This window comes from Peromyscus eremicus, unplaced genomic scaffold (assembly GCF_949786415.1).
Source record: "Peromyscus eremicus unplaced genomic scaffold, PerEre_H2_v1 PerEre#2#unplaced_71, whole genome shotgun sequence".
Lineage (NCBI taxonomy): Eukaryota > Metazoa > Chordata > Mammalia > Rodentia > Cricetidae > Peromyscus > Peromyscus eremicus.
Window position 1 is genome coordinate 252,147 of NW_026734312.1, and position 10,342 is coordinate 262,488.

Sequence of the window (10,342 nt, forward strand, 5' to 3'; positions counted from 1 at the left end):
GCACAGTTCCTTTGTTCTGAGCAAGCTCACTGTTCTGGCCTATTGGAATCACAGTAGAGTAGAAGAGTGCTCTTTTCTCAAAAGCAGAGTGTGTTTCTTGTAAGGCGAGCTAGTGTTTGTTTCCCAGTCGTAATCGGAGTTGAATCACATGCAGTTTCTGGTCCTATGAGCAACAGTTGTTTTCTGCTAAGAACAGTCACGATTGCGCTCTCATTGCCGTACACAGTGCAAATAGCACTCGCATGTGTTCCCAGCAAGTACAGTGTATTGGACTGAAGAGAAGTTACTGTTCTTGTCAGTTTCCTAAGCAGAGTTGAATTGGATATGGCCCGTGTGTAGGAATCACAGTTCTTTTGTTCTGAGCAAGCTCACTCTTCTGGCCCTCTAGGAAACACAGTAGATTAGAAGAGTGCTCTTTTCTCAAAAGCAGAGTGTGTTTCTTGTAAGGCAAGCTAGTATTTGTTTCCCAGTCAGAAATGGAGTTGAATCACATGCAGTTTCTGGTCCTACCAGCAAGAGTTGTTTTCTGGTAAGAAGAGTTACTATTGCGCTCCATTTGCCATACACAGTGCAAATAGCACTAGCGTCTGTTCCCAACAAGTACAGTGTATTTGACTGAAGAGAAGCTACTGTTCTTGTCAGTTTCCTAAGCAGAGTTGAACTAGATATGAACCGTGTGTGTAGAAAGCACAGTTCTTTTGTTCTGAGCATGCTCACTCTTCTGGCCCTATGGGAAACACAGTAGAGTAGAAGAGTGCTCTTTTCTCAAAAGCAGAGTGTGTTTCTTGTAAGGCGAGCTAGTGTTTGTATCCCAGTCGTAATCGGAGTTGAATCACATGCAGTTTCTGGTCCTATGAGCAAGAGTTGTTTTCTGGTAAATAGAGTCACTATTGAGCTCCATTTGCCATAAACAGTGCAAATAGCACTTGCGTCTGTTCCCAGCAAGTACAGTGCATTGGACTGAAGAGAAGCTACTGTTCTTGTCAGTTTCTTAAGCAGAGTTGAACTAGATAAGGCCGGTGTGTCAGAAGCACAGTTCTTTTGTTCTGAGCAAGCTCACTGTTCTGGCCCTCTAAGGAACACAGTAGATTAGAAGAGTGCTCTTCTTCAAAAGCAGAGTATGTTTCTTATAAGGCGAGCTAGTATTTGTTTCCCAGTCAGAAATGGAGTTGAATCACATGCAGTTTCTGGTCCTACAAGCAAGAGTTGTTTTCTGGTAAGAAGAGTCACTATTGCGCTCCATTTGCCATACACAGTGCAAATTGCAGTAGCATCTGTTCCCAGCAAGTACAGTGTATTGGACTGAAGAGAAGCTACTGTTCTTGTCAGTTTCCTAAGCCGAGTTGAGCTAGTTATGAACCGTGTGTGCAGGAAGCACAGTTCTTTTATTCTGAGCAAGCCTACTCTTCGGGCCTTATAGGAAACACAGTAGAGTAGAAGAGTTCTCTTTTCTCAAAAGCAGAGTGTGTTTCTTGTAAGGCGAGCTAGTATTTGTTTCCTAGTGAGAAATGGAATTGAATCACATGCAGTTTCTGCTCCTACGAGCAAGAGTTGTTTTCTGGTAAGAAGAGTCACTATTGTGCTCCATTTGCCATACACAGTGCAAATAGCACTAGCATCTGTTCCCAGCAAGTACAGTGTATTGGACTGAAGAGAAGCTACTGTTCTTGTCAGTTTCCTAAGCAGAGTTGAACTAGATATGGCCGGTGTGTCGGAAGCACAGTTCCTTTGTTCTGAGCAAGCTCACTGTTCTGGCCCTACAGGAATCACAGTAGATTAGAAGAGTGCTCTTTTCTCAAAAGCAGAGTGTGTTTCTTGTAAGGCGAGCTAGTGTTTGTTTCCCAGTCATAAACGGAGTTGAATTACCTGCAGGTTCTGGTCCTACTAGCAAGAGTTGTTTTCTGCTAAGAACAGTCACGATTGTGCTCCCATTGCCATACAAAGTCCAAATAGCACTCGCGTCTGTTCCCAGCAAGTACAGTGTATTGGAATGAAGAGAAGCTACTGTTCTTGTCAGTTTCCTAAGCAGAGTTGAACTAGATATGGCCCGTGTGTCGGAAGCACTGTTCTATTGTTCTGAGCAAGCTCACTGTTCTGGTCCTATAGTTATCACATTATTGTAGAAGAGTGCTCTTTTCTCAAAAGCAGAGTGTGTTTCTTGTAAGGCGAGCTAGTGTTTGTTTCCCAGTCGTAAACGGAGTTGAATCACATGCAGTTTCTGGTCCTACTAGCAAGAGTTGTTTTCTGCTAAGAACAGTCACAATTGTGCTCCAATTGCCATACACAGTGCAAATAGCACTCGCGTCTGTTCCCAGCAAGTACAGTGTATTGGACTGAAGAGAAGCTACTGTTCTTGTCAGTTTCCTAAGCAGAGTTGAACTAGATATGGCCCGTGTGTGGAAAGCACAGTTCCTTTGTTCTGAGCAAGCTCACTGTTCTGGCCCTATCGGAATCACAGTAGAGTAGAAGAGTGCTCCTTTCTCAAAAGCAGAGTGTGTTTCTTGTAAGGCGAGCTAGTGTTTCATTCCCAGTCGTATACGGAGTTGAATCACATGCAGTTTCTGGTCCTACTAGCAAGAGTTGTTTTCTGCTAAGAACAGTCACGATTGTGCTCCCATTGCCATACACAGTGCAAATAGCACTCACGTCTGTTCCCACCAAGTACAGTGTATTGGACTGAAGAGAAGCTACTGTTCTTGTCAGTTTCCTAAGCAGAGTTGAATTAGATATGCCCCGTGTGTCAGAAGCACAGTTCTTTTGTTCTGAGCAAGCTCACTCTTCTGGCCCTTTAGGAAACACAGGAGAGTAGAAGAGTGACCTTTTTTCAAAAGCAGACTATGTTTCTTGTAAGGCGAGCTAGTATTTGTTTCCCAGTCAGAAATGGAGTTGAATCACATGCAGTTTCTGGTCCTATGAGCAAGAGTTGTTTTCTGGTAAGAAGAGTCCATATTGAGCTCCATTTGCCATACTCAGTGCAAATAGCACTATTGTCTGTTCCCAGCAAGTACAGTGTATTGGACTGAAGAGAAGCTACTGTTCTTGTCAGTTTCCTAAGCAGAGTTGAACTAGATATGGCCCATGTGTCGGAAGCACAGTTCCTTTGTTCTGAGCAAGCTCACTCTTCTGGCCCTATAGTAATCACAGAAGAGTATTAGAGTGCTCTTTTCTCAAAAGCAGAGTGTGTTTCTTGTAAGGCGAGCTAGTATTTGTTTCCCAGTCAGAAATGGAGTTGAATCACATGCAGTTTCTGGTCCTACGAGCAAGAGATGTTTTCTGGTAAGAAGAGTCACTCTTGTGCTCCATTTGCCATACACAGTGCAAATAGCACTAGCGTCTGTTCCCAGCAAGTACAGTGTATTGGACTGAAGAGAAGCTACTGTTCTTGTCAGTTTCCTAAGCAGAGTTGAACTAGATATGAACCGTGTGTGTAGGAAGCACAGTTCTTTTGTTCTGAGCCAGCTCACTCTACTGGCCCTATAGGAAACACAGTAGATTAGAAGAGTGCTCTTTTCTCAAAAGCAGAGTATGTTTCTTTTAAGGCGAGCTAGTATGTGTTTCCCATTCAGAAATGGAGTTGAATCACATGCAGTTTCTGCTCCTACAAGCAAGAGTTGTTTTCTGGTAAGAAGTGTCAGTATTGCACTCCATTTGCCATACACAGTACAAATAACACTAGCGTCTCTTCCCAGCAAATACAGTGTATTGGACTGAAGAGAAGCAACTGTTCTCGTCAGTTTCCTAAGCAGAGTTGAACTAGATATGGCCCGTGTGTGTAGGAAGCACAGTTCTTTTGTTCTGAGCAAGCTCACTCTTCTGGCCCTATAGGAAACACAGTAGAGTAGAAGAGTGCTCTTTTCTCAAAAGCAGAGTGTGTTTCTTGTAAGGCGAGCTAGTGTTTGTATCCCAGTCGTAAACAGAGTTGAATCACATGCAGTTTCTGGTCCTATGAGCAAGAGTTGTTTTCTGGTAAGTAGAGTTGTAGCTGGAGAATTTCTCTCCAGCTCCCACCACCAAGTCCCGCCAGTCCCAGAGCCCACTTATAAAATAAACCCACAAACTCTTACATTATTTAAACTGCTTGGCCATTAGCTCAGGCCTGTCATTGTCTAGCTCTTACTCTTATATTTAGCCCATTTCTATTAATCTTTACTTTGCCATATGGCTCATGGCTTACTGGTACCTTACATCTTCCTTGTCCTGGCGGCGGCTCCAGGCAGTCCTCTCTTCCCTTCCTGTTCCCTCAATTCTCTTCTCTGTTAGTCCCACCTATACTTCCTGTCTGGCTACTGGCCAATCAGAGTTTATTTACATATAGCGATATCCACAGCACTTCCCCTTTTCTTTTTTTTTAAAAAAAGGAAGGTTTTAACTTTAACATAGTAAAATTACATATAACAAAACAATTATCAAGCAAGAATTACAGTTATAATATTAAAGAAGAGATCCTATCTATCTTATATTTGTGAGTTTAAGGTTTTATATCTAACATCTTTTATTATAACTAAGGAAAATTGTAAGTATCTAGTCTTTAACCATATCAAAGACCTCAGAAGGATATATTACTACCTGAGAAATGGAGAAGGATATAAGCAACTTTTAGGAGTCTTGTAGGGTAGACAGAGACAGCTGGCAGCCTGGACAGTCATTCAAAGTTCTCTTGTAAAGTTGGGGCATCTGTCTTCAGCCCACAGGCCTAGAGTCTCTTATTCATTTTTTTCTGTGTCCTGTAGAATGTCTGGCAGTTTTCTCTGCAAAGCAGAAACCTGAAGGACCATTTTGTCAAGCAAAGTTCAGTGGTCACCTTTGTATGGGTCCTGCATGTCCAGTTGATCAGGCAGTCCAGGCAAGAACAGTTTCTTGCCCAAATGGCTATTTTTGTCAAGGTGAAGATAAACTCCATATGGAGTGTCTTCGATGCCCATCCTCCTCTCTGAAGTAAATTGGTGCTGTCAGGAGCAGACATGTCTCACTGTCCAAAAAGTCTAAACTTTTAAAACATTTTAAATGCCATATTCTGTAGGTCTTTGAAGTGTTTGAAGACTACCTATCTATCTGAAATATAACTATGTATATCTAGAAGACTTAACTAACATGGCTACAAATATGATTATCATAGATGACTAATTATTAATCTATTTTTTAATTATCCATTATAATTTTAAATGAGTTACATAAACATAATACCTCAAACAAGAATAGAAATATATATACAGTATAACAAAATTAAGTTTAAACTTGTATCAATAAACTAAAATCTATAGCGATGTAAAACATTTTAAACAAGTTGTTATTCTTTAAAAGTAGGTTCATTAATCTATTCTTTTATCTTATCACATCTAAACTATCCCCCTTTTTGTTTTAGAAAGAGATTGTATTTATAATCAATCTGATTTAAATAAAAATATTGTTTTTTCTCTGTCCCACACCAGAGGGCTCTTCTGATTTGGGACACAAGAATCTCTTAACCATTTTTTTTTTGAGCAATATGTCTGGGTTTAGAGGGGGAGTGAGCCAATTCCATCTCTAAAGCCAGCTTGGTATATTTGGGAATTTGGGCGTAGCTTCTCTTACTACTTCCTGCTGGAGGGGGGCGCTGTATCTTCTGGAGACAGAAAGAAAATTTTAGGATCATGGAGTAGTCCGTGAGGCTGTATATCTGAGCCAGTTGACTTGAAACCATTCTGGATGTTGAATCATCTGGGCCATGGTGTCATTGGAGACCTTTCAGGGGGTCTTGGCTGGTCAAACCTGATGTATCTTAATCTGGAACAAATCCATAGTCTCTGGCTTTCTGTGGAAACAAGAGCAGAGATTCTTTTCCAAAGCAACATATACTTATATCCAAATTTTGAAGTCAAGGTACCTTTAAAATATACATTTTGGCATAACTCAACAGCTTTTATAATCAAATGTTTTTCTGCAGTTATGAATATCAAAGAGAACATAATCCAGATTCTTTGTGTGGTAGCCATCTTTACGTGGCTTATTTTTTTATATTAGCGTGAGCCTATTGTTTTAAACTGCAGCCTTCTAAGCCTGAAATGGGGCAGTGGCTGCTGGCTCCGCCCATTTCAGCTTCCCAACATGGCGGTGGTCCACTTTCCGCCAGCTCTGGGAGCCGTAACTCTCAGAAATAGTGGGTCTATATTTTTATCAAAGTAGCGTGTAGCCCAGAAACTTCTTTTTTTTTGTTTTGTACTAGCAAAGGCTAAATCCATCATATAGCTTAATGTGTTACTTGCAGAGCCCTCATTCCTACCATACTGCAGGTCGAGAGTGCACATTAGGAACCCGCCAGTAGCTCAAACCGGCAGGCTGCCACTAGCTTAAAAGAGACAACTAGGAGCTATTTTTAGCTCCATTTTTGAATCTTTTTACTCAGGTTTTAGGTGGAAACTCTTGCCCCACGTTGGGCGCCATTTGTAGCTGGAGAATTTCTCTCCAGCTCCCACCACCAAGTCCCGCCAGTCCCAGAGCCCACTTATAAAATAAACCCACAAACTCTTACATTATTTAAACTGCTTGGCCATGAGCTCAGGCCTGTCATTGTCTAGCTCTTACTCTTATATTTAGCCCATTTCTATTAATCTTTACTTTGCCATATGGCTCATGGCTTACTGGTACCTTACATCTTCCTTGTCCTGGCGGCGGCTCCAGGCAGTCCTCTCTTCCCTTCCTGTTCCCTCAATTCTCTTCTCTGTTAGTCCCGCCTATACTTCCTGTCTGGCTACTGGCCAATCAGAGTTTATTTACATACAGCCATATCCACAGCATAGAGTCACTATTGAGCTCCATTTGCCATAAACAGTGCAAATAGCACTTGCGTCTGTTCCCAGCAAGTACAGTGCATTGGACTGAAGAGAAGCTACTGTTCTTGTCAGTTTCTTAAGCAGAGTTGAACTAGATAAGGCCGGTGTGTCAGAAGCACAGTTCTTTTGTTCTGAGCAAGCTCACTCTTCTGGCCCTAAAGGAAAACCAGTAGAGTAGAAGAGTGCTCTTTTCTCAAGAGAAGAGTGTGTTTCTTGTAAGGCGAGCTAGTGTTTGTTTCTCAGTCAGAAATGGAGTTGAATCACATGCAGTTTCTGGCCTACGAGCAAGAGTTGTTTTCTGGTAAGAAGAGTCACTATTGTGCTGCATTTGCCATGCACAGTGCAAATAGCCCTCGCGTCTGTTCCCAGCAAGTACAGTGTATTAGATTGAAGAGAAGCTACTGTTCTTGTCAGTTTCCTAAGCAGAGTTGAACTAGATAAGGCCCTTGTGTCGGAAGCACAGTTCTTTTGTTCTGACTAAGCTCACTGTTCTGGCCCTATAGGAAACACAGTAGAGTAGAAGAGTGCTCTTTTCTCAAAAGCAGAGTGTGTTTCTTTTAACGTGAGCTATTCTTTGTTTCCCAGTCAGAAATGGAGTTGAGTCAAATGCAGTTTCTGGTCCTATGAGCAAGAGTTGTTTTCTGGTAAGAAGAGTCACTATTGCGCTCTGTTTGCCATACACAGTGCAAATAGCACTGGCGTCTGTTCCCAGCAAGTACAGTGTATTGGACTGAACAGTATCTACTGTTCTTGTCAGTTTCCTAAGCAGAGTGAACTAGATATGGCCCGTGTGTTTAGGAAGCACAGTTCTTTTATTCTGAGCAAGCTCACTGTTCTGGCTTTATAGGAAACACAGTAGAGCAGAAGAGTGCCCTTTTCTCAAAAGCAGAGTATGTTTCTTGTAAGGCGAGCTAGTGTTTGTTTCCCAGTCAGAAATGGAGTTGAATCACATGCAGTTTCTGGTCCTACGAGCAAGAGTTGTTTTCTGGTAAGTAGAGTCACTATTGAGCTCCATTTGCCATAAACAGTGCAAAAAGCACTCGCGTCAGGTCCCAGCAAGTACAGTGCATTGGACTGAAGAGAAGCTACTGTTCTTGTCAGTGTCCTAAGCAGAGTTGAACTGGATAAGCCCCAAGTGTCGGAAGCACAGTTCTTTTGTTCTGAGCAAGCTCCCTCTTCTGGCCCTCTAGGAAACACAATAGAGTAAAAGAGTGCTCTTTTCTCAAAAGCAGAGGGTGTTTCTTGTAAGGCGAGCTAGTGTTTGTTTCCCAGTCAGAAATGGACTTGAATCACATGCAGTTTCTGGTCCTAAGAGGAAGAGTTGTTTTTTGGTAAGAGGAGACACTATTGTCATATCTTTCACATACACAGTGCAAATAGTACTCGAGTCTGTTCCCAGCAAGTACAGTGTATTGGACTGAACAGAAGCTACTGTTCTTGTCAGTTTCCTAAGCAGAGTTAAAGTAGATAAGGCCCATGTGTGTAGGAAGCACAGTTCTTTTGTTTTGAGCAAGCTCACTGTTCTGGCCCTATAGGAAACACAGTAGAGTAGAAGAGTGCTCTTTTCTCAAAAGCAGAGTGTGTTTCTTGTAAGGCGAGCTAGTGTTTGTTTCCCAGTCAGAAATGGAGTTGAATCACATGCAGTTTCTGGTCCTACCAGCAAGAGTTGTTTTCTGGTAAGAAGAGTCACTATTGTGCTCCATATGCCATACAGAGTGCAAATAGCACTAGTGTCTGTTCACAGCAACTACAGTGTATTGGACTGAAGAAAAGCTACTGTTCTTGTCAGTTTCCTAAGCAGACTTGAACTAGATAAGGCCCCAGTGCGGCAAGCACAGTTCTTTTATTCTGAGCAAGCTCACTCTTTTAGCCCTAAAAGAAACACAGTAGAGTAGAAGAGTGCTCTTTTCTCAAAAGCAGAGTGTGTTTCTTGTAAGGCGAGCTAGTGTTTGTTTCCCTTTCAGAAATGGAGTTGAATCACATGCAGTTTCTGGTCCTACCAGCAAGAGTTGTTTTCTGGTAAGAAGAGTTACTATTGCACTCCATTTGCCATACACAGTGCAAATAGCACTCGCGCCTGTTCCCGGCAAGTACAGTGTATTGGACTGAAGAGAAGCTACTGTTCTTGTCAGTTTCCTAAGCAGTCTTGAACTAGATAAGGCCCCTGTGCGGCAAGCACAGTTCTTTTATTCTGAGCAAGCTCACTCTTTTGGCCCTAAAGGAAACACAGTAGAGTAGAAGAGTGCTCTTTTCTCAAAAGCAGAGTGTGTTGCTTGTAAGGCGAGCTAGTGTTTGTTTCCCACTCAGAAATGGAGCTGAATCACATGCAGTTTCTGGTCCTACGAGCAAGAGTTGCTTTCTGGTAAGAAGAGTCACTATTGTGCTCCATTTGCCATACACAGTGCAAATTGCACTCCCGTCTGTTCCCAGCAAGTACAGTGTATTGGACTGAACAGAAGCTACTGTTCTTGTCAGTGTCCTAAGCAGAGTTGAACTAGATAAGGCCCTTGTGTTGGAAGCACAGTTCTTTTGTTCTGAGCAAGCTCACTCTTCTGGCCCTATAGGAAACACAATAGAGTAAAAGAGTGCTCTTTTCTCAAAAACAGAGTGTTTTTCTTGTAAGGAGAGCTGGTGTTTGTTTCCCAGTCAGAAATGGAGTTGAATCACATGCAGTTTCTGGTCCTAAAAATAAGAGTTGTTTTTTGGTAAGAGGAGTCACTATTGTCATATCTTTCACATACACAGTGCAAATATCTCTCGTGTCTGTTCTTAGCAAGTACAGTGTTTTGGACTGAACAGAAGCTACTGTTCTTGTCAGTTTCCTAAGCAGAGTTGAACTAGATATGGCCCATGTGTCGGAAGCACAGTTCCTTTGATCTGAGCAAGCTCACTTTCTGGCCCTATAGGAATCACAGTAGATTAGAAGAGTGCTCTTTTCTCAAAAGCAGAGTGTGTTTCTTGTAAGGCGAGCTAGTATTTGTTTCCCAGTCAGAAATGGAGTTGAATCACATGCAGTTTCTGGTCCTACGAGCAAGAGATGTTTTCTGGTAAGAAGAGTCACTCTTGCGCTCCATTTGCCATACACAGTGCAAATAGCACTAGCTTCTGTTCCCAGCAAGTACAGTGTATTGGACTGAAGAGAATCTACTGTTCTTGTCAGTTTCCTAAGCAGAGTTGAACTAGATATGAACCGTGTGTGTAGGAAGCACAGTTCTTTTGTTCTGAGCAAGCTCACTGTTCTGGCCTTATAGGAATCACAGTAGAGTAGAAGAGTGCTCTTTTCTCAAAAGCAGATTGTGTTTCTTGTAAGGCGAGCTAGTGTTTGTTTCCCAGTCGTAAACGGAGTTGAATCACATGCAGTTTCTGGTCCTACGAGCAAGAGTTGTTTTCTGCTAAGAACAGTCACGATTGTGCTCCCATTGCCATGCACAGTACAAATAGCACTAGTGTCTGTTCCCAGCAAGTACAGTGTATTGGACTGAAGAGATGCTACTGTTCTTGTCAGTTTCCTAAGCAGAGTTGAACTAGATATG